General features: G+C 43.6%; 1 long non-coding RNA gene across 2 annotated transcripts in view; it reads right to left on the minus strand.

Annotated features, from left to right (window-relative positions):
* The window catches only part of LOC112551218, a 49,760-nt gene that overhangs the window by 11,869 nt on the left and 13,091 nt on the right, over nt 1-24,800 (minus strand). For both annotated transcript variants that reach the window (XR_003095430.1, XR_003095429.1), the window contains exons 3-6: nt 16,474-16,544; nt 11,322-11,506; nt 8,121-8,262; nt 1,377-1,467 (exon numbers count right to left, since the gene is read on the minus strand). This is a non-coding gene — a long non-coding RNA (uncharacterized LOC112551218). The remainder of the gene's footprint in view (nt 1-1,376; nt 1,468-8,120; nt 8,263-11,321; nt 11,507-16,473; nt 16,545-24,800) is intronic.

Genomic DNA, 24,800 nt, shown 5'->3' on the forward strand with positions numbered 1-24,800 from the left:
CCCAGTGAGAGCCCAGAAAGGGGCAATAGTATAGAGAGACATACCAGCATCTATCCCATCAGCGAGGCTTGGGGCGTGGTATTAGGGGTGGTAGGAGTCACGCATAGCCCATAAGGCTAGGGTGCCTGGGGAGCACCCATCATACCGGTTGACCCCCAGGGGGTCCGGGAACACACGGGGACAGAGGTCCCAGCTATCCATGCCCAGGGAGTCGTAAGGCAGCCTCCCAACATATATTAAACAGCAAAGACGTGGCGGGGGAGAATCGAGGGTGCCCTTGGGCCGAATTGGCACGGAGAGAGGGCCTTAAGGAGATCACGGCCCTCCTATAGGACCCCGCCGTGACAGCAAGTCTACACATGCAAATAATCTGGGAGCAGTTTACTCTGGAGTAAAGTACTCTAGAGTAAACTCTCTCAGGCACGCTCCTACACATGCAGGCATTCAGGAGCAGATTTGCTGCCTCTAGCAGCAGACTGCTTCTGCTCCCTGCAGCCCTGCCCTGGGCCCCTGCAGCAGCCAGGGGGAGCTCTAGCCCCCCTGGGTACTAGTGCAGGGGCTGGAAGGGAGCATGGGGCCAAGAGAGAGTTATCTCCTGGTAGGAGCTGGGACACTGATTCCTGCCCCCAGGAACTGCCAGGGCAGGCTCTGCCACTGAAGCCTGGGTGGGGAGCAGGGAGCTCCCCGCCCTACTCTACAATAGTGGGGCCTGGGCTGAGAGATCCTTGTGTCCCAGCCCGAGTCCCACAGTCACAGGGTTTGGGCTGGGAGATTCTTCTCTCCCAGCACCAGCTCCATGGTCTCTTAGTTCTCCCTGCAATGACAGGGCTCAGGCTTGGAAATAAGAATCTCCCAACCCCAGCTCTGCAACCATTGAATGGGGACTGGGCGCTCACTGCTGCTGGGGCAGGGTGACATTGTCCTCACCCATGTTCTAGTGGTAGAGTCTGCCCTGGTAGCATGAACCTCCCAGGGGCAGGAAGCAATCTCTCACCCTGCTGCCCAGCTGACTAGAAGCAAATTTGCTCCTGGTCAGGCATCTACACGTGCGCCACCACACAATACATAATCGAGAGTTAATTTGCTACTTGCATTTGCAGGTAGCAAATTTATTCATGATTAGAGACAATTACTGCACAATAAACATCTGCATATGTAGACTGTGATGCTTACTATGTAGTAATTAGCTCTAATCTTGAATAAAGCATCTCGTGTAGACGTGCCCTCAGAGGAGTGCTAAGAAATATTACAAGAAAGCTTGTTGTACTAAAATGTGTACTGAAATATTTGACTACTGTGAATTCGGCCTTTAAAAATCATTTTGTTCCAAAATTGTTCCCAGTTCATCCTTAACATAAAAAGTTTGGTATACGTACCCTTTGTCTGATTTTTGCAACACTCATAAAAGTTTTAGACCCTTGATCAGCTATACATGTGGGTAGCACAAAGAGGTAACTTGCAGGGCTCCTGTATAGAAAAGACAAGAAGGAATGATATAGATGACATGTTCACAGAAAAACTTTGAAAATGAAAGTTGTAACCAAAGAAGCTCTAACTGGCAGACAACATGCACTTATCTTAGATTTTGAAATAATACAAGATAAGGCTTTTCATAGTTCCCCACATAAGAAAGGCTGAATGCAATCTATTGAGGTAGTCATGCTAAAACATGGCCAAAGTATGTTCTTTAACCTTAACAGTCAGAAATATTACTGTATCTTCAATTGGTCACAATGCATCAGAATATTAGTTAGAACAATCACATTTGCCCGTATGGTTTTTAACTCTCAGAACCACATTTCTCTACTCTTAAGGTGCCCAAGCTATAAAGTTCCTATCTAGATTTTGAACACCCTATAGCTCAAGGGGATTTGGATTTGTGTCAGTTTGGTAATTGCACATTCAGGCCCAAGCTGAATTTTAGGTTTCAAATATCATTCTTTATCTAGAAGTTTAACGGCACCTAAGACGCTGAGATTTTGCGTAAGCCCACAACAGTGAGAACTAAGTGATAACTGGGTACACAGGTATAAATGTATTAAAATAAAATATTCAATAACTGTTTCTCCTATTCCTAGTTCTAGCGATGCCTATGGTTAAATTCAAACTGATGCTTGAATATTTTTACACTATTTATTCAGACATTACATCGGCTATATAAAATATATTTATGAAAAATAGTACTATACATGTCAGAAGCCAGTCACACAACCTACAGTTTAACCATCATTGAACACAGTAAAAACAGAAGCAAGGTATCTTTTCAAATTATGATTTAAAACCCAAGTGAGATTTGTTTTCCTAAATAAATACAACTGAGAAGCCAATTCCATTAGTTGTGAGATACAATTTAGAATCCTTTGTGTCAGTCAAACCAATAATTCTGTAGAAGCAGATGTCAAAGAACAAGTAGTAAGAGATTAAAAACAAGCAAAATAAGAGACTTAATCCACTGTGATTATTTTAATGTCATTTCCTCGGTTCAGAAAAAAAACACTTAAACAGTTGCTTAACTTTAAGCAAAGCTGAGTCCCACAGTCTTCAATAGAGCATAACCCTGTACTATGTAAGTGCTTCTCTGAATACGTACTTTCTTGAATCAGGGCGAAAGCACCCCAGCAGATAAAAACATACCATATTAACTTAAAAAAAATACAAGACTTTTTCCCGAATCAGCATGAGGAAAAAATCCCCTTGTCTTATATTTACACACAAGGATCATGTCTACATGAGACATTTACTGTGGAGTTGTCTCATTAGCTCCACAGTAAATGGATTGGCATCTACACTTGTAACCTTATTAGACCTCAGGAAACTTGTTAACTCTGCAGCAGGTTAGTACTTTTAAATACAAGTAATATCCTGCTGTGGAGTCTCTTTGTGCCCAGCAATGCACGTGTAGATGCCAACTTGGCTGGCTGGGCATGAGAGTGCTTCAGTGCAGGGGCTGCCTGCTGGCTAACCTCACACTTGAGCACCCTTGTGCCCCACCCAGCCCTTCCACAGCATTGAGCTGGCAGCAGGGCTGCTCCGACCTGACTCAACACACCAGGGAGCAACAAACTCCAGTATGATATACACCAGAGTTTATTGCTCCACATTAGTTGCACATATAGATGCACCCAAGGAAACCTTATTAAATGAACTTTTTATCATTAAACTGCTACCAAAAGCAGCATGTCAGTAATGGAAACCAACTAAAAAATTGATTAACTGCAGCCAACACTAAGCATGAGTACAAAACATATGGTCCATGTTAGGCAAACATGCTGATGGGAATCTACCACAAAGATAGGTCAGTGTAACCTACCCAAATAAGAGATATGATAGTGTCCATTGAGTAGAGTCCCCCTCTGTGCCGATTCTTTTTCAAGTCATCATAAGCCAGTACCTTGAATACATTTTGACTTCTCTTCACTCCCACAACCGAGCTGTACCTTTCTTTCCCATTTCCAATCATTCCTGTTTTTTTTCCTCGAGCCTTGAGGGCTCTTATACATGTGCAGAGAGACTGTTCTGATCTGCTGTAATTACAGCATGTAGGAGAAGACTCAATTAATTGAGTCTACTGAAGCACAGTAATTACCGCGCTCCAGCAGACTCCAGCATCAAACATATCAGCGTCCCCACACTGAAAAATGGCAGTGGGGCACTTTAAACTAAAGCTCATTGGACAATCTTTAATTCAAAGCACCCCGCCACCATTTTTCAGTGCAGGGACACTAATATACATGACACTCCGGGTGCTTTAATTAGCGAAACTCTTGGAGTGCTAATCAATTAGTTGCACTAATTATAGTCCACCCCCCACCCCCCAGTCTTCAGGATCACATCTATAAACACCCTATATGTCTGGCAAACATCACAAAACAGGGCCTCAAACAGTTCACTTAGAATCTCCCTGCTGCTCTCTCAGTCTGTTGCATATGATTAATGTAGCCCTGTTCTCCATGAGGTGAAGCTGGACAAGCTCACCCTGTGCCTCATCTGTATATACATTTTTTTTTAAATACTAGGACTCGTGACAAGAATACCCAGTTTCAGCTGTAAGTGGGGGCTAATTAGCAATGGATCTTTTGTGAGGATATCTGGAATACACACACATACTGAACAGTGCTGATCTGTAGCATCACTATGGCTTGCAATACTGTTCACTCTGCTGAGGCCCCGCCCAATAGTTGTAAAATGATGAGCCTTTAGGTACAAAAATGCTGCATAAAAGCGTGTTTATGGAGTACCTGTGCTAAAACTTGCAGCAGTTTCAAAAAAGGTAAACTGCATCAATTCTGGATGAACTAAGTCTGTAGGTACCCGTAGTAATTTGCCTATATGTGAACTACTACAGGTATGTTTATTTCAAGGTCAATGTTTTTAAATTTGCCCCTCACTTCCACATGCTTAGGCAGAGCAAGGTCTGACAGTAAGGAGGAGGAGAAGGGGCTGCAGGGGGAATAAGCTGGAGGAGGCAGAAAGCAAGAGGGCCATCTGACCTCCCAGATTTGTATTCTCTGCTGAAGCAGTACGAGGGGGACAAATTCAATGCAGACCTCCAATAATTAGATTCTATACATGGAAAATTACAACAAATTTATAAATTCTGGGGAGTTGTCTTCTATTCATGTAAATATGGTATTAAACTAGGTATGGATTTTCATTTGCAAATTGTGACATTTTTAAATGCCAAACAACATGATTTAATAACTTATAACCAATAAAGAATGGAAGTTTAGAAAAATTTCCCTATATACAGGACAGCCTAATGTAACATGGCTAATTTTAAGCAGCTTCAAAATACTGTCTTTGCTAAGCATAGATCTAAAGCACACTAGGACATGGTGACGGATGACTGTTGACTAAGCAAAATTCATGGTCTTATAGGCTTTTCCCAATGAAAAGGAAAATCAGTGATGAAATCATATTTGCTGATGCAGTTCTGTTTGTTTACAGAGAACATATAAACCCCACTGCTTCCTTATTGAAGGAATCAAACACCAGCGACAATTTACAGCACTAAACATCTTTCAGACAGAGCTTTTGGGACATACTTTCTCCTGTTTCTTTTTTTTTTTATCTGAGTCCCACTCCCAGGGCTTGTTCAAATGCTTCCTGGCTTTTTCACTGTTTCTCCTTGTATCTCTCACACTATCCCCTTCTCCTGCCTCTGCAACGTCTCCATACCAAGGCAGTTTAAATTCTGCAATAGATTCAATAACTTTATTTTGGGCTATTGTCTTTCACAGCCAGCAGTGCAACTTGCGGGGTGGAGGGTGCATGCACCAGGGTAGCAGCCACTAGCCAGGGCACAAAGCTATCTTGTTACACCTCTGCTTAAAGCTATCTTATTGAAAGACACTGGTTGAAACCTCCTTTCTGGAGGTTTAAGGACAACCTATATTAATATTAACCAAAAGAGAAATTCAAAAACTATTCATAAACAAAAGTTTGACTATTCAAAGGGCATGAAAAACTGGTGTACTCCACCAGCACTCCTACTGGAAACAAGCTACCTGAAATACATCGCTTTATAAGAGCCTGTGACTAGAAATACACAAGTCTGGCTCACGTTTCCAATTCTCCAACTGACCTGTCAAGTGAACCCAAGGAAGTCTTTGGCCTACCTACTGGAGGAAGCTGGGAAGTCTTAAGTGAGCAAAGGAATTTTTAATAAATATCTTTTAAAGGATTCTTTCACTCTCTACGCCTTTATCCAACGGTTCTGTAATATGAAATGCATAAACAGTGTTGGCAGTCATGACCAAAACCCAGAATTCCCACCTTACTGAACTTCTAAGCCATGGTCCTGCTTTCTATCTCTTTGGTCTTATGAATCTTGCATTATTAGCTGCACAATAGCCCAACTTCAACAGGAAAGTGCCCTCAGCCAGCCTGCAATTAGGGTCCTCTACTGGGAGGCTGAGAAGTCTATTTGAAGCCTATGGGGCTGAGGTGGACCTAGGACCAAATCTTCCCCCTTCTTGGGTGAATGGTCTAATCACTAAGGCTAGGGACAGACATTACATATAAACTGTAGTATCAGACTTAACTGATTTGGGTCAAACTGGTTTATGCAATGTCTGTCCCAGACCCCTTCTTGGTTAAAATTACAACAGAGTCCCCCACCAACAAGATGCTGTCTGCTCCAGAGAACAGGGCTGGGCCCACCCCTCTGTCACCCTAGCCCTAGGCAGAGACTGCAGACACAGCAGGGACTGCCTTGCTTCCCCCTACACCACCCCGCCTCCCTCGCTGCTCAAGCAGGGCTCCCCACTTGCTCCCACCCATCTCTCACAGTACGGACCCCAGCCCCATGGACCCTAGGCATGTGGTATGCTATCTAATGTTGAGAGAGGGGTGTGTGTGTGTGTGTGTCTGTGTATACACACATCCAATTTCACTGAGATAGAAAGACAGAAGTGTCGTCTTAGGGCATTTTGGAGCTGATCAACAGGTCAGCTGGTAATGTCCCTCCATTCCTTCCTTGGAAAAAGCTGTTTAAGAAGAGCTTGAACTAATGAGAGAGGCTCCTGTTTTTTTGTTGGGCTGATAAACACTGTTATCAGCCCCTTTCTGGTTCCCTCGCCTGTCAGGTTTGCAGACAGTATGAAGAAGCAGGGGGAGGGAGATTGGAAAACTCAGTATCATCAACAGATGCATGCACTGCACACCTGCCCCACCCCACTTTGCCTCAGAGTCCTAGCCCAGGGCTGGGGTCTGGCTACACTCCTGCCCCTTGAGCAGCGAGTGAGGAAAAGCCTGGGACAGTGCATGCAAGGTGGGGGTTTACACCTCTCTCTAATCACAGCATCCTACCAGGGCTTAGCCATGCTCCTCCCCCCCAGCTCAACACTGTGGAAAGGAGGGAGGGCTGCTCTAGCACCTGCAAAGACTGAATAAGTTGAATCTTAAAGCATTAAGATGTAGAAGAGCAGGAAGCAATTTCAGACTGTGAATCCCATGCTCACCCACACACCTAACTCAGGGCTGTAGGTTGATGTCTGACTCTTGGAGAGTCATAATCTCAGATGCATCCCCTCTCTTCAACAAAACATCTCCTATTAACTGGCTTAGGAATTTGAGTCACTTTCCTAGGTAACTAATTTCACCCACATACAGGATAGACAGACCTGTGACTAAGTGGATTTCATAACAACTGGTATTCCACAATATGTAGGAGCATGTCTTGGAAAAAAACACTGAGAAAGTGTCATGAGGCCAATGTTACATCACAGTCCAGATATAATGTTTTACAGGTATATGTTTTTGTGTATGCAGCATTTTTAAAACAACATAGAAAATTGTATTTAACCCAGGATCCTCTAAATTCTAAGTGGCTGGGACTGCAGTCCCTGCAACCACACACCACGCAAACCACATGCTATGCCATACAAGCTACCCCACCATATTACATAGGTCCCCAATGTGCCCCACAAGCCACCCACACCACATGGGCCCCCAACGCACTGCATGGCCCCACCGGCAGACACGCCACACTACACAGAACCTCTACATGAGCAGACATGATGCATCATCCCCTCCACCCACACCCAGGTGACTCCCGCTATGCGGGGGGTTCCTCAATCCCCCTCAAACCCTCTGGCCACAGGATGCCCTAGTTCTGTGGAGCATGTCACTCTACCTGACCGCCTAGGGACAGGGTAATCCATCAGAAAATGGAGGAAGGAAGAAGAACCTAAGAACTCCTGCAGCAGTAGCAAATGAGTGAAGGGGATATCAGTGCTCTGAACAAGAGCCCAGGGCTCACAATTTAACTCCTCATGGACTGCATGTATTAGACAGCTCTTATTTAACTAATCAAAAAAAGTTAATTATCTTTGTTTAGTAGAAATAAGTCCATCTTATAGGAAGTCGTGTAAACAAACCAAAGCAGCAAAGACATCATCGGTTATTTCAGGACTGCTTTGTAAGTTTGGACAACCAGAAAAGCTAATAATAACTGCATGTGACTGCTTCAGGAAGAAAGAAGCTGAAGTTTTATATCCCATTCTTCTTCAGTTTCATTGTCCAATGCATTGGACACTTTTGGCAATTTCCTTAATTGCCAACATTTCAGGAATCACAAGTTTGTTAACTTGGAAAATTTCTTCAAAAGTGATACTCACATCAGTGATTGTAGATCATTCTGCATCCATAACAGGTTCCCCAGGCCTATTGCCAATATCATCTGTTCTGGATCGGTTGGCAAGCTGAAACATGCCTTCAGGAAGCAATTACCAATAGTGACAGGAGTGACAGAATTCCAATCTGTGTACAGAAATTGAACAGTAATTTTCACAAAAAAATCTCTGGATATATTCTGCTCCATGGCATGCACAACATAACGCACTATCCTCTTAATATTATTATTTGAATGCATTGGTGATGGCCTGGTTGCACAGCTGAAGCATTCATGTATTTGAGGGGGCAGCTGAAGCATTCATGTATTTGCTTTGTGGCAGTTAGGTTCTGATTTCAGTATGAGCTGAACAAATGTCAAGAAACAAAGAACTCCCCTTTTCTTTCACTTGTAGTGAAGTGTTGCAAACAACTTTTCAAACACCCTTGTTCCTCATCACAGCACAACTGTTCACTTTTTCACTTTGCAAGTCACAGAAAGGCTGTTATGTTTTGAGACAATGAGGATTTTTAGATTTTCTTACACTATTTGTGACCATTTTTACTGCCAATCAAATTGGTAGACAACAACTGTCAAACCATCCTGCACTTATCATTGTAACATTTCTCACTTTTTAAATAGAATGTTCCATCAAGAAGGAGTTTGAAGAATCCATCTATATTGACTATGACATCAAGGATGTATTCATTAGGCTGTGCAAAATGGCACCCTTCAGTTTCGCCAGTTCGAAGGAACAGCATTCCGTTTCAAATTTCATTTTGATTCAAAACAGCTGTTTTGTTTTGTTCTGTCTTAACTGAAAGGCTGTTTTGATTCTGTTTCAACATTTCTCTGGAAGTGGGAAGTCAGCCCAAGTAGGCTGACTTCCCACCCCAAGTACGAGATCGCACAGGGGGTGGGGAGTAAGCCCGGCTGAGTTGACACCCCATCCCTGCTGCTAGATTGGGCAGGGGAGCGGAGACTCATCCCAGCTTGGTTCACTTCCCCTACCCACCCGCACTGTGATCAGGTGCGGGGGCAGAGTCAGCCCAACTGGGCTCATTTCCCTTCCCCGTGCTGCAATTGGGTGTGGGGCAGACAGTCAGCCCAGCTGGGCTCACTTCCCCACCCTCCATGCTGCCATTGGTTGTGGGGGCAGAGTCAGCCCAACTGGCCTCTCAATTGCAGTGCAGGGCAGGGGGGAAGTGAGCCCAGTTGAGCTGACTCTCCCCCCCGCACCTGATCACAGCATGGGGGGGAGTGAGCACAACTGGGATGACTCTGCCCCACAGCCGATCGCACCACGGGGTGGGGAAGTAAGCCCAGTTGGGCTGACTCTCCCTCCCACACCCAATTGCAGCGTGGGGGGGAAAGGGGGGAGTGAACCCAACTGGGATGACTCTCTGCCCTGCACCCAATTGCAGTGCAGGGCAGGAAAGTGAGCCCAGTTGGGCTGACTCTCCCTCCCGCACCTGATCGTGGCATAGGGGCGGAAGGAGTGAGCCCAGTTGGGATGACTCTCTGCCCTGCACCCAACCTCAGTGTGGGAAGGGAAGTGAGCCAAGTTGGGATGACTCTCTGCCCTGCACCTGATTGCAGCATGGGTGGGGAAATGAGCCCAGTTGGGCTGACTCTCTGCCCCATACCCGATCACAGTGTGTGTGTGTGGGGGGGGGGGGGGAGGCTGACTCTACACACCCCCCTTACCAGATCGCAGCGCTGGGGTGGGGAACTGAGCCCAGGCTCAGTTCCCTTCCCCTGCACTGTTATCAGCTTCCAGCAGCGGGAGACAGAGAAAGCCAGGGCTGTGCACAGCCCTGGTTCTCCCTTGTCTCTCGCAGCTAGCTTTGAAACTCAAAATGTTTCAAAACGTTTTGCCTAGCCTCATTTTGTTTTGAGGCTGTTTTGAAGCCCTTCATTTCAATTCAATCTCACTGTTTCGAGCTTGAAATTAGTCAAAACCGTGTTGAATCAAAACAACCGGCAAAATTTCGCACAGCCCTAGTACTCATCTATAATCATTGGTAACTTTGCAATCTATTTGTCCAACACATTGCAAGCAATACTAACAGTTTCTTGTGTAGAGGCTTTAACTGTAATATTATGATGTTTCTTCAACTGTTGAAAGTAGATATGGGAATATTTCTAATCCAATAGTCCCACTTCTTCAGCCAGCATCTCTACCATTTCTGATAATAGCATTCCACTTTCCAGAAGAGAAGATAAATGGGTTTACTTAAACCCCTTTCGTAGTGCTTTATTCAAGTCGAGGTAGGGGCTAGTTCTCAGTTGTTTGCAACTCATCACAGCTCATTTCAGAGTTTGAGCAATGGTATTCATTTGTTATCTGTGCTCTTTTGACAACAATTCTTAAACCTTTTAATGAATCTACCCCAAGTTCTCTACAATTTCTTTGCATTTACAGTTATGGTCAACCATTCTCAGAATATCAATTTTTGTATAGAAATCTAAGTTGTTTCAGGTACATTTGTTCACCATGTTGATTAACAATATCACCAGAAGAACACTAGTGCCGGATGATACAATTATTGTACTTCTCCAAGTGCTGGTCTTTTAGTGGACTTGATTTTGAAACAAATTGATATTAGGAGATAAATTAACCCAATCGAGATTAGTGAAGTCATTGATATTAAGTATGAATGAAGCATATTCATATTATTATGAATGGAAGTTAACCATTATTGGTTAATGCTGTGATAACAGGCAGAGTGATAAAAGGCAGATATATATATCTCTTAACTCATTTGAGTCATGTTCTGAGAAGCATGCAAATAGAAGTGAGGTATAACAACACTGAGCTTTGCTATACCTTTGTTCCTTTTTTAATCTGGTGCCTCAGTGCCCAAGAGCAGTTATTTTTTCCTTTTCTTTCTAAACTTTATGGAATATTCTAATACAATACACATGACAGTCAAAATACTGCTGTGTATATTACAAGTCAAATACTTTTACTCTTCTCCTAAGGAAGTTACCACCATTTTAGGTTCATATTTCTGCCTTATAACGTTTTCTGCCCTCCTTAGATTAAACATCCCAGAATTAAGTCACGAAATGGGATTCAGGACTAGTGTATAGTGTATTCAATGAATGACAGATAGGCTTTATTTACTGAAAATATTCACTGTTAAATGATCTGAAAGCAAAGCAAAGTCCAGTATAGTTAGCTGTAAAAGTGACAGTATCTCACCAATACGGGCAAAGAGGCAGTTTCGGTCTTGTCATCTTCAAGGTGTGGATCAGTTCACCAAAACATCAGCTGAGCACAGTAGCAGTTCTTGTCAGAACGATTTCTCATTCTTCAAGCGTGCCATTAGCAGTTTCATTCCTCTTTTATATCCTTTAGCTCAGCATCTTCAAAGCATCTTTTTGTAGCTGTGTAAATCAAGAGAATCCCAAGCACTAATTAACAGGAAAATCCTGTTAATCAAACTGTTCATTGTTTGTTATCAGAAAGTCTCAATTTTGATTGAATTACCTTCCTCAGTAACAAGAGTTTACCAATTTCTACTGAGTTGGAACATATCAAGAAATTGATTAACAACCAGGAAAAAACAAAGTTTTCAGGAGTTGTCCTTGGAAGATCAAGGGAACCATTTAGGCAAAACAAGAGTAAATCATGAGGAGACACCTATCAGAGCCCATATGGAGACTGTCTCTTCCTACACAAAAACACAAGTTAATTGCAAAGAAATATTTACTACACTAATTAATCAAAGATAGACATTTCACACAGTTACACCAGACACATAGAAGCCTCCTCAAAATCATAATAAATATAGTAAGATAAGCTGGAAGTGATGCCTTACTATTTCTTTTCAGAAGGCCAACCACAAACTTACATCCTCTTGCACTATGTAACTGTCACAAATATTTTTAATTTTAACTTTTGAGAGTGGGCCCAGCTCAGCTTGAGTTTCACAGTCATCATACCCAACTAGCAAGACAGAAAAGAGTGCTATGCTAGTGCTGTAGAATTCTGATACAGCTGGCTGGCTTCTGTAGCATTATCTTGTTAATTCAAGGTCATGTTCTTGTTCAGTCACCGGTAATGTACTCAAGTGACCTTAAAATGCCTTAAATCCTTCATCCTTGCATAACTTTACATTAAACATTGAGAATGCTACCCTGTCTTTTAATACTCTACATCCAGCTAACAGCATTTTTGGGAAATCACCTTACCTTGTGGATTTATAGTTTTGTAAATATTCACCAAATTATGTCATGTACTACAGAAGCAAAGCAAGCCAAGATATTCCATCACATTTCAGTTTACTGTTTATAGGACACCAGTAGGGAAATCTCACTGGATTATCATTTCCATATTTAAAACTTGTTTGTTTACAGGAAATAATTTTGATTCTTGCTGCTGTTTTGAACACTGAGATTCTGTTCTTTATCCTTGTTCTAGCCCTCTCTCTATGGGCATGCCAAATTTTGCTTTTTCCCTCATGGTCTTTACCTTCCATCTGTCCTTCCATCAATCCCTGGTTTGCATTTCCCCTGTCAAACCAAACCACAGGAACCTAGGCCTATTTTCAACGTTTGTCTTGACAAATATAGCTCTCATCTGTCTTAATTATTAAAATAATTACATGCATTTGAGAGAGAGATACAAAATAGGACTGCAATGAGTACAAATGCATGAAAGGCTCAGGAGCAGAGCAATGACCATGAGTATAACACCAACACTCCATCTTCCCCTTCTCTTCACAATTTAGAAGATAAAATATGGTGCAGCCTCAAGAAAACCAATAAGAGGGAGTCAGTTGCTGACAAAAGACCTACCAGTTGCAGCAAATCACAGACAGCAACATTAAACAAAGAAATTAATCTTTCAAACATTTCAGCAACAAAAGATTTCATATTCAGGAACTAATCCTGCTAATGACAACATTCATTTAAAGGGAGCAGCATGAAATAGTTTAAGCCTCATGTCTAGAAGTTAGAACTCCATTTTCCATACTTATTGGATTGTTTTCAAATACTGCTGGATTCCTGATGCCACCCAAGTAACTATACATTTCATTTTCCTTGAAAACTGAAAAACAAAGTCAGAGATTTTTTTAAAATCAGATTTCAGATTTTATATTACTGTCTCAAACATCAAGTCAGCTTCAAAAATGATATTGGCTGCGTCTACACAAGCAGACTGCACAGTTGTTACTTATGCATAAGCAAGTACTAAATGACTGTGCCATAACCGGCATACTAGTTGACTGTGCAGTACCATCACCACATGGTTTTTTTCAGACACTACTGCATGGTAGCAATGAGCTACTGCACAGTACCATCACCACACAGTTAGTGCCTGGCAATGCTACTGCACAGTAGCAATGAGCTGCTGAGCAGTAGCTCATTCCTACCATGCAGTAGTGTCTTGTGTAGACGTGCCCACTGACATCTAAAATCTGAGTTGACAGTTATCCTAGGTATTTATATATTTATTTTAGATATACATAACATTTATTTTAAATTAGAAAGACTTGTTTCCTGAGCTCCTTACACCAGCCAAGTAATTGTTCAGAACTGTCCCATAATGTACCTGCTTAAGCAGAGACACAGAACTATGCTGCCCAATGAGTTCTCACACTTTCTCCATCAGCAATCTGTGGAATAAATTGTGCATCAGCATCACCTCCGAGGGGAAACAGAGGGCAAATCAAATTTCCTTCTGAATTTCAGGCTCCAGTTGGCAATCTTAACAGGTTGTTAATTTAAAACACCCTACCCTGCCGACTTCAGCTTTCCTATAGAATCTGAGCCATCTTTTCTCAGATTTTATTTTATCATAATCATCAGACAGGATTAAGAAAACACCAAGTGAGCTTTCCTTAATGTGACAAAGAACCCAGGCACCCTAGTAGTCATAGGAACACACTAACCCTGAGTACTTGGATTAAGAATATCATGATTAGCAGATAAATAAGACAGAAAAATGGGGTTGGAAACATTTCAAGAACAGATCAAAATAATAGTCTCAGTGTGATTTTGCAGAAACTTATATTGATGCTTTTGTTTTCCTATTATGTAACCATTCACAGTTAGAACTCATTTAATCTACAGAGAGAAAGCTCGGTGCTTGTAAACATTGGCCTTATTTCTGCTGATGTGGCAATACAAAAGCATGATTTTTCCACCCCCACCCCACAAAAAGAACATACTTTAACCCTTTTCTCAAATGCTTTTTAAAGAATGCAACAGTGCTTCACTGGATATCAAACACTTGAAACCGTGCAATATCAACATCCTTCACATATTTTATGAGAGATTAAATTAGGAATCAAAGGTCATCTTGAATTTTCCTGATCACATAGGCTAAGTACAGATGTTAAAAACCCTGAGGTGGAAGCGCTCTAAGTATCACACTTTACTCAAAGCACCCTAGTTTAGGTCAGGAGCAATCAACAGATGTTTCCTATTTCATGGGGAGGGATCAGAAGCTGCCTGCACTGGCCAAGACCCACAGATAGGGTGCATTCTTGCACACCTCCCACATCCCGCAGGCTCCCCAAGCTGCCAGAGACTCCAAAGTACAGCCAAATGGGAAACCCACTCCTGATTAGCTACCTGGTGCAGGAGAGCAATCAGCAATAGGCCTCACAGGGAATTGCAGACGAGCAGGAATAGAAGGGACCTCCAGTCCAGGCTAAGGATGCCTGGGGGCTGAGATCCAGGCAAGAGAGCCTGTCTGCTGAATGCTGGGGAGGGCAGGCTGGGCGCCAGCATCTCCCCAGCACTGCAATGGGTGCTGGGGGCACCTGTCCCACCTGGCTCTGTCATGGAGGTGCAGGGCAGGATTGCTTGGGACCAGGTTGGATACACACACACGCACGCACACACACACGGATCTCTCTCTCTCTCAAACACATACACACATGGACTTCAAGCCTTGCTCCCTACAGAGAGCCAGTAGCAGCAGCAGCAAGAATGAAAATGAGAAAGACAGCTGCTGTTGGCTCTACAGGCATATCTTATTTGTTCTAGCTGGCATTGGTAATAAGCTAATTGGGTCATTACTAAATTGGCTACAGGAAGACAGGCCTCAGGATATAAGACAAAAACAGCAAGAGCTTAACAGTAACAGTGTCTCTGAGTGGCTGCTTGACTCAGCCCTTAGGTGGTTGATTGTAGCAGCCATTTTAAAACACTGGCTGCCTATATAAACAAAGCAGTTTGCTGCTTGGAAGCCAAGGCAGAAACATCACCTGGCTGAGCTGCATGAAATATCTAGCAGGTAGAAGCTAGAGGCTCTTGGTCCTGGGCACAACCTAAAACTGCACCCTGCTGGGGAAGGGTGGCCTGGTGGGGTTCCTGGTGGTACAGAAGTCCCCAGGAAAAACCAGGCCAGTTACCTCCTTGGTGAAAGGGGAGGAGGCGTGCCTTAACCCCAGCCCCCATCTTTGGGTGGGATTTGGAGGCAGTAGTGGGGCCAAGCACAGCTGTGGCCACTTGAGCCCATGAGTGGGGTTGTAAGACCCTGGGGAGTGAGTGTACTGGGGCCAGGCATGGCAAATGGAGTGTCACCTGAGCCTATGGGGGTGGTCAACCTGAGGCCTTGAGAGAGAGGGCAGTGTAGTGAGGCCCAAGGGAAGAGGGTTGAGTTGTGTAGCCATGCACAGACTAGGGCTGAATGGGAGTACACCTGAAGGGCAGTCCCAGGGTGCATTGAGTAGGGCCAAACTGGGAGTAAGTCTGAAGAGCAGCACAAGGGCCAGTCCCATGAATAGTTGATTGGGAAGACTATGAGAAGACCCCAGCATGGGGTGTGGTGCAGAGGCCCTAGAGAGGGCACGGTAGGAACATCATGTGAGGGGAGTAGGCTAAGGTTTGTCTTTGGATACCTAAAACCATAGTTTGGGCCAGAGGCCAAGTAAGGGGGCTCAGTCAGAGAGATAGGGGTGAGTCCTGACCCTCGTAAGTCCTCCACCACAAGGAGGCTGAGTGTGGGTTGAAAGTAAGACCTGTAGTTGAGCACAATGACCTGCTGCTCCAGGGAGGGAGTGAGTCCCCATGAGACCCTGGAGCACCAGTCATAGTATGGGTTAAGAACATCATGTGGATGTCAGCTGCAAGACATAGGCTGCAGTGTAGGGGAGGTCAGAGCCGCAGATGGCCTCCCCTCTGGCATCGGGGCATGTAATGGGTAGTCTCCCACATTTAGCATCTGTTTATAGGAACACCAAAGCCGTGGCAGGAAAGGCAGGGCAGATTGCCCCATAGAGACAGGTGGGCTGGCCAGCATGGGACTTGGCCCCTAGTTTGCCCCCTGTCACACACGGAAATGCAGCAGTGACTTGCCAAGACTGTCTACATGTACCTAGAGCAAGGAGGCAACTTACCTGAATGCCTGAGAAGTGAGACGGCTCTGGTAGAAGAAAGGACCTGGGTCTTAGGAATTACGAGTTAAACTCTAAAATACAGAAAATAAGGAAGGTAAAATAAGAAGATGAGACTAGCTGCCAGCATCTCACAGGCGTAAAGACTGTAAAGAGGTACTTCATTGATTATTGCTTTGTGTGTGCACCTCTCAGGCAACCCTTTTAGAAACATTAGGGAGCACCATATAAAATCAGCTGGGAGATCTGCAATTATTCATCCATCCTCCCATCACAGGTATGGCAGACAAGTGAACAAAGGTAACGGTCATATTCCCAGATCCACAAGGGAACCTTTTAGACCTTATGGACCTGTAACACCTAGCACTGTCCTACCTCCTACCTCTAATCCCTATCCCAGATCTACCTGGCTTGGTGGGCCCCTGTGTTTATCTTGTCCCCTATTGCCACGCCAGTTCCTGGTTTTTGCCCTAGGCTCTGCGTTCTTGGCTTTCACTTCAGCCCCTGACTCCTGGCTTTTGACATCAGTTCCCGATTCTGATTTTGGCTTGTCTCCAGATTACTAACCGACTTAGCTAACACCAACCCTTATCCCTAGGTTCTATCCCCTAGAAAAGACCATTCACAATATGGTTTCCCATGTCCTTTATGAAAATTATCAGCAATCGGATCATTTTTTGGTTCTTCTTATAAAATATAATATCATAAAGCTCTTAATATTTAAGATGGTGTGTGATAGTTCAGTTACCATGGTCTTTCTAGATGGAGCAGACTTGCAATTAATTTGACTAAATAAACTCCAGTATAGTTCATACTGGAGTTTATGGGCACCATAACTCCATAACCACCTGGGCACCACATTTACACATGCACCCAGGGTCGTAGCACATTGACCCAGGTCAGAGCAACCCTGGCTGGCAAGGCACCCAGGGGGTCAACCTGCCAGCCAGGGCTACTTCAAGCTGACTCAACATGCTGTGGAGGGGATGCTGGACCACCAGAGTGCTCCAGTCCAGAGCTTGCTGGCAGGCACCCCTCATACTGGGCACCCTCGTCCCTCAGCCAGCCCCATCAGCATCTACACATGTTGTAGTGCACTAAATAGTGACACCGCAGGATAGTACTTGTGTTTACAAGTACTAACCTATGACAGTGTTTATTAGTTTATTGTGGGCTGATAATGTAGATGCTGAGATTTTACTGCAGACCTAATTAGGCAGCTCTGCAGTAAATGTTTCATGTAGGTGTACCCAGTGAGTAATAAAAATAGAGCTTTCGTAAAACTTCTTAAAAATCTCCAAAACCTCTTCTACCATATAAAATAGTGACATTGTAGTGTAGCATACATGTTCCATCTATGTATATTTGTTTCTCCTCTCATGAGTAATGCTGCCATTTTATACTTGCATCAGCAAAGCTCTGATACTACACAACAATTTAATCCAGATAGGCATATTCAATACAACACATAGGGGAGCAATCGGGGTGGGGGAGAAGAAAAAGAACACACTCTATTTAAATACTTAAGTTAAATGCATTTCAGTGGAAACTCTGGAGGTGAAAAACAATAGGGAAATAGTAGAAGCACAAAACAAAGTTAGCTGCATGGATTAAAGGTTTCGTGCTCTATATATGCCTAATCATGCAAAACTTTACTTACTTATAGCTTTGACTTATTCACACAAGTAAGAACTTTCAGAATTAGGTCTTCTTTGGTTAAAATCTTTTTCCATTGTTCCCCTATTCATTCTAATTGCAAGTTAAATTAGGTCCTGGAACAAGTGCAACATACCTTATCTGTTAATACAGCTAATTAAAATATCAGTATGAGCAGCAATAGCCACCAATGAGGCATTACATTCTTTGTGTTTTCTTCTCATTTTATATTTTTTTTTTTTTTTGAAAAATAAGACTGCTGCCCCCTCTGAGACTCTCTTTCTCTACTCAAGCACTTTTATTACCTGATTAATTGGTAATTGTATCAAAGTATGGCTTTTTACGATTCACATACTTAGGAAAGTGCTAAATCTTAATGGGAAAAACTTTAATTGCTTTGCACCTATTTTAATTTCCAAAAACTAAATCTTAGTAAATAAAGTGGAAGTTGTGAACATGTCATAAGCTTCTGAATGGATATCCACACTTTATTTTGTCACTTTAAAAATATATAATACCAGTATTATTTTTCTCCTTTAAACACTTTTGTCCTCACTCCAGACATCAGACCAAGCAGGAAAAAATGTTAATTCAAAATTGATCCATGCATGGCTGTGCAGGTGATGTCACCAGCAGGGATTCGGCTTCTTCGACCATGGAATGTTGTTCCCAGAAGAAGGATTGTTAGGAAGAGATTTTGATCCACCTGACAAAGAGAGGGAAGAGCATCTTTGTAAACAGGTTTGCTAACCTAGTGAGGAGGGCTTTAAACTAGGTTTGCCGAGGGATGGAAACCAAAGCCCTGAGATAAAAAGGGAAGCAGAAAACCCAGAGGAAGCAGAAGCAGGGGGGAGCAACAGGGGAGACCTTATTCTTCCTGAGAAAGTAGGGCAATTGGCTAGTCACCTTGGGTGTCTGTACATGAGTGCATGGAGCCTGGGAAACAAGCAGGAAGAAGTGGAAGTCCTCAGACAGTCAAGGAACTGTGATGTGACTGGAATAACAGGGACTTGGTGGGAGCTCACATGACTGGAGCACTGTCCTGGATAGGTACAAACAGTTCAGGAAGGACAGGCAGGGGTGAAGAGGATTTGTACTGTATATAACATTCTATATGACTGCTCAGAGCTCCAGTATAAAATGGGAGACAGGCCTGTTGAAAGTCTTTGGGTTAAGGTTAGAGGGGGCAGCAACAAGGGTGATGTGGTGGGTGTCTGCTATAGACTACCAGACTAGGAAGATGAGGTAGATGACACTTTCTTCAGACAACTAGCAGAAGTTTCCAGATCACAGCACTTGTTTCTTATAGGGGACTTCAAATGGTCTGACATCTGCTGGGAGGGCAGTACAGCAGAGCATAGGGAGTCCAGGAAGTTTTTGGAGAGTGTTGGAGACAACTTCCTGGAGCAAGTGTTGGAGAGACGAAGTAGGGGCCATGCTTTTCTTGACCTAGTTCTCACAAACAGGGAAGAATTGGTGAGGGATGTAGAAGTAGGTGGCAAGTTGGGCAAAAGTGACCATGAAGTGAATGAGTTCAGGATCCCGACAAAAGGGAAAAAGGAGAGCAGCACAATAAGGACCCTGGACTTCAGAAAAGCAGACTTTGACTCCCTCAGGAAACTAATGGGCAGGATCCCCTGGGAGGCCAGTCTGAAGGGGAAAGGAGTCCAGGAGAGCTGGATGTATTTTAAACAAACCTTACTGAGGGTGCAGGAACAAACCATCCTGATGTGCAGAAAGAATAGCAAGTGTAGCAAGCAACTAGCCTGGCTTAGCAGAGAACTCTTTGGTGACCTTAAACACAAAAGGAAAGCTTACAAGAAGTGAAAGCTTGGGCAAACAACTTGGGAAGAGTATAAAAGTATTGCTCGGGCATGCAGGGATGAAATGGAGCCCAACTGGAGTTGGAGCGCAATTGCAGCTAGCAAGAGACATGAAAATAGTAACAGTGTAGCAAGCAACTAGCCTGGCTTAGCAGAGAACTCTTTGGTGACCTTAAACACAAAAGGAAAGCTTACAAGAAGTGAAAGCTTGGGCAAACAACTTGGGAAGAGTATAAAAGTATTGCTCGGGCATGCAGGGATGAAATGGAGCCCAACTGGAGTTGGAGCGCAATTGCAGCTAGCAAGAGACATGAAAATAGTAACAAGAAGGGTTTCAACAAGTATGTTAACAAGCAGAGGGAGGTCAGGAAAAGTGTGGGTCCCTTACTGAATGGGGGAGGCAACCTGGTGACAGATAAGGAAAAGGCTGAAGCACTCAATACCTTTTTTTTTTTTTTTTTTTAAACTCATTCTTCACAGGTAAGGTCAGCTCCCAGACTACTGCACTGGGCAGCCCAGTTTAGGGAGGAGGTCAGCAGCTTTTAGTAGTGACGGAACAGAGTAGGGACTATTTAGAAAAGCTGGACATATACAAGTCCATGGGGCCTGATGGAATGCATCCAAGGGTACTGAGGTAGTTGGCTGATGTGATTCCAGAGCTCCTGGCTGTTATCTTTGAAAATTCATGGCAATCAGGGGAGGTCCTGGATGACTGGAAAAGTGCAAATATAGTGCCCATCTTTAAGAAAGGGAAGGAGGAAGATCCAGGGCTCTACAAACCAGTCAGCCTCACCTCAGCCCCAGAAAAATCATGGAGCAGGTCCTCAAAGAATCCATTTCTAAGCACTTGGAGGAGAAGAAGGTGATTATGAACAGTCAGCATGGATTTACCTGGAGCAAGTCATGCCTGACCAACCTACTTGCCTTCTATGATGAGATAACTGGCTCTGTGGATGCAGGGAAAGCAGTGGACATATTTGCCTGACTTTAGCAAGGTTTTTGATACCATCTCCCACAGCAATCTTCAAACTGACTGGGGAAGTATGGGTTAGATGAATGGACTGTAAGGTGGATAGAAAGCTGGCTGGATTGTCAGACTCAACGGGTTGTAATCAATGGCTCAATGTTTAGCTGACAGCCGGTATCAAGTGGAGTGCCCCAGGGGTCAGTCCTGGTGCTGGTTTTGTTCAATATCTTCATTAATGACCTGGAAGATGGGATGGATTGCAGCCTCAACAAGTTTGCAGATGATACCAAGTTGGGGGGTCTAGTAGATGCACTGGAAGGTAGGGCTAGGATTCAGAGTTACCTAGACAAATTGGAGGATTGAGCCAAAAGAACTTTCATGAGATTCAACAATGACAAGTGCAAAGTCTTGCACTTGGGATGGAAGAATCCCATGCACCACTACAGCCTGGGGATTGACTGCCTGGTGAACATTCTTTTTCAGAAAAAGACCTGGGGATTACAGTGGATTACAGTGGACAATAAGATGGATATGAGTCTGCAGCATGCCCTTGTTGACAAGAAGGCTAACAGCATACTGGACTGCGTTAGATTGAGGGAAGTAATTATTCTGCTCTATTCTGCACTGGTGAGGCCACGTCTGGAGTAGTGTGTTCAGTTTTGGGACCCCCCACTACAGAAGGTACGTGGACAAATTCGAGAGAGTACAGCAGAGAGCAATGAAAATGGTTAGGGGGTCAGGGCACATAACATCTGAGGAGAGGCTGAGGGAACTGGGCTTATTTAGTCTGAAGAAAAGTAAACTGAGAAGGGACTTGATAGCAGCCTTTAACTACTTGAAGGGTGGTTCCAAAGAGGATGGAGCTACACTGGTCTCAGTGATGACAAATAACAGAACAAGGAGCAATGGTCACAAATTACAGCAAGGGAGGGTTAGGTTGGATATTAGGAAACCCTTTCTCACTAGGAGGGTGGTGAAGCACTGGAACATGTTACTTAGAGAGATGGTAGAATCTCCATCTTTGGAAGTTTTTAATGCCCAGCTTGACAAATCCCTGGCTGGAATGATCTAGTTGGGGATGGTCCTGCTTTGACCAGGGGGTTGGACTAGATGACCTTCTGAGGCCACTTCCAACTCTAATTTCCTATGATTCTATGATTCTAAAACCAGTATAAATTTCTTGATAGTCCATAGAGAGAGAGCACTTCTCACTGCATCAGAAAACCAATAAACCATTATAAATTCATGTTGAAAAGACCCAGTGATTCAACTGGGGGAGAAATGTGTACCTGTTCCAAGAGGCCTGCACACTGAAGTTCAATCTGAGCTCTTTTTTATGGTTTGAGTCACAGGTGGCCAACCTGTGGCAGGGATGCCACAAGTAGCACAAACAGCCTGTGGCACATAGATTCAGGAGGGGACAAGCAGCACAGTGGCAGATAGGGCAAGGAGCAGAAAGCAGGGCACCAGATCAAATAGGGAGCACAGGGCAGGAAGCAGGAAGAATTGCAGTATATCAGGTAAGGAGAAGGGATTGGAGTAGTACTCAGAGGCCGCATCCAGATAAGCAGGAGCAAGTGGTTTTTGCTACTGGATTTCCCGGTAGCAAAAAAAAAAACAAACCAAAAAACTACCAGAAGAAACAGTAGTGTAATGCATGCAAAAAAAGCGTGCACCAGCACAGAGGCCAGGTCATCCAGAGCAATGCTCTGGATTGTGGCCTGGCCTCTTTGCTACCTCCACTGCTCCAGCACACCATCAGGACACCAGGTAAGACTTCTGGGGCCAGCACAGGTGCTGTCCTCAGCCTCCAGCTCTCCTTGTCTGAAGGGTGGAGAGGAGCTGGGCCATAGGAGTTTGCCATGTGCACGGGTGTGCACTGAGGCAATTTGTGCCACAGGAAGCATACACCCCTGCTTATCTGAATATGGCCAGGGAGGGCATTCGAGTTAATTTGTGGCATGCCTCACAAAAAGGTTGGCCCCAACCTTTGGATACTTGGGGAGGGGACTGATTCTCACCCATGCTTTTGACTGTGAAGGACTTCTCCTAAAATACACTTCAGTGCTCTGACCAGTCCAGTTATATATTTTAAAATTATTTAAGCATTTTCTATCAAGCATTCTTTTTCAGAAAAATATTCTGCAGTTCAATATGCCTCACTGTCTAGAAATTTTCCTTTGATGTTTTTCAGGACTTTATTACTTGGTTTAATTTTTTTAATTTAATTCATCCTACCTAAACCTTGTAAAAAAGTTTTATTTCCCAGACTTCATATTTAACAAATTGTTTTCATAAATATTTCATAAATTTGCCAGAATGGTGGAAATTAAATCTTTCAGTGTGCCCCTTTTCCCACTGTCCCATGCACACCCAGAGGGGAAATGTGTATTCTATTCACTACCGATCTAAACTGCCATGTAAATACAGTCTTATAACCTAGATCAATTCTACCTTGGGCCTTTTTAATGTCTGTACCTGGCCTTAAGGCCCAGGAAGTTTTGATTCGGAGGCTGTACCTCTAACTCCCATGCTCAATAGCTAATTACACCCTTTTCTCCAAAAATTTGTCCAATCCCTTTTTGAATCTGCTTAAACTTCCAGCTTCCAAAACATCTTGTGCCAATGAATTTCACATTTTAATCATACTCTGTGTAAAAAAGAACTTCTTTTATTTATATTAAAATTACTACCTACTAGTTTCATTCTATGACCCCTAATAGGGGGTCATAAAATGTTCTTGTATTGTGAGAGACAGTAAATAATACATGTCTATTTACAAAATACTAAATGGTGAAGAGAAAGCAAACCCTTATTATGTTCCACACCACCCAGCGTCTTTTCTAAACTGAATAGGCCAAGCCTCTTTAGTCTCGTCTCGTATGGAAGCCCCTTCTCTGTACCTTTCCTAGTTCTATATCCTGTCTGAAGTTCAGGGACCAGAGCAGGCACAGTACCCAATGTGTCAACACACCATGGATTTATAAGTGGGCATAATGATACTTTCAGTTTTGTTTACAGTTCCCTTCCTAATAATACCTAAGAGTTTGTTTGCCTTTTTGATGACTGCTGAGCACTGAGCTGATGTTTTTGGTGAACTGTTCACAATAAGGTCACAGGAACAAGCCATCCCAATGAAGTGGAAGAATGGAAAGTGTAATAGGAGACCAGCCTGGCAAGAGAGCAATCTCTTCAAGGAGATGAAACTCAAAAATAAATCCTATAAAAAGTGGAAACTTGGTCATTGATTAGGGATGAGTAATGAATAGGCATGCAGGGAGAAAATTAGGAAGACCAAGGCACAATTTGAGATGCAGCTGGCAAGGGACATAAAAGGCGATAAAAAGCAATTATATAGGTATATCAAAAGTAGGAGGAAGATCAAAGATTCCATAGGTCCCACATGGAAAGTGGAAGGCAATCTAGTCACAGATGATACTGAGAAGGCTGATGTATTTCATGCCCTTTTTACTTCATTTTTTACAAATAGGCACAGCTACCACCTGATAAGTGCATTTAGCAACAGAGATAAGAGACAAACAGCCTAGAGCAATAACAGACCAGGTTTGAGAGTGCTTAGAGAAACCTGATGCTTTCAGGTTGGCAGGGTTGGAGAGGATGCACTCTAGGGCTGTGGTAATTTTGGAGCCATTAGCTATCCTTTCTGAGAATTCATTGAGCTTGGGTGAGGTTCCAGTTGACTTCAAAGGACAGTCGCTGCTGCTGCCTGCCCTTACAGAAGGGTAAAACATTTCAACACGGGGCAACAAAACTGGTTAGGGGCCTGGGAGGCAAGTAGAAAAGGCTGAATGAACTAGGGTTATTTCACCTAGAAAATGAAGAATGGGGGGGGGGGGGGGGGGGGGGGAGCGCGGGGCGTGGGT

This window comes from Alligator sinensis, unplaced genomic scaffold (genome assembly GCF_000455745.1).
Source record: "Alligator sinensis unplaced genomic scaffold, ASM45574v1 scaffold285_2, whole genome shotgun sequence".
In the NCBI taxonomy this organism is placed as follows: Eukaryota; Metazoa; Chordata; order Crocodylia; family Alligatoridae; genus Alligator; species Alligator sinensis.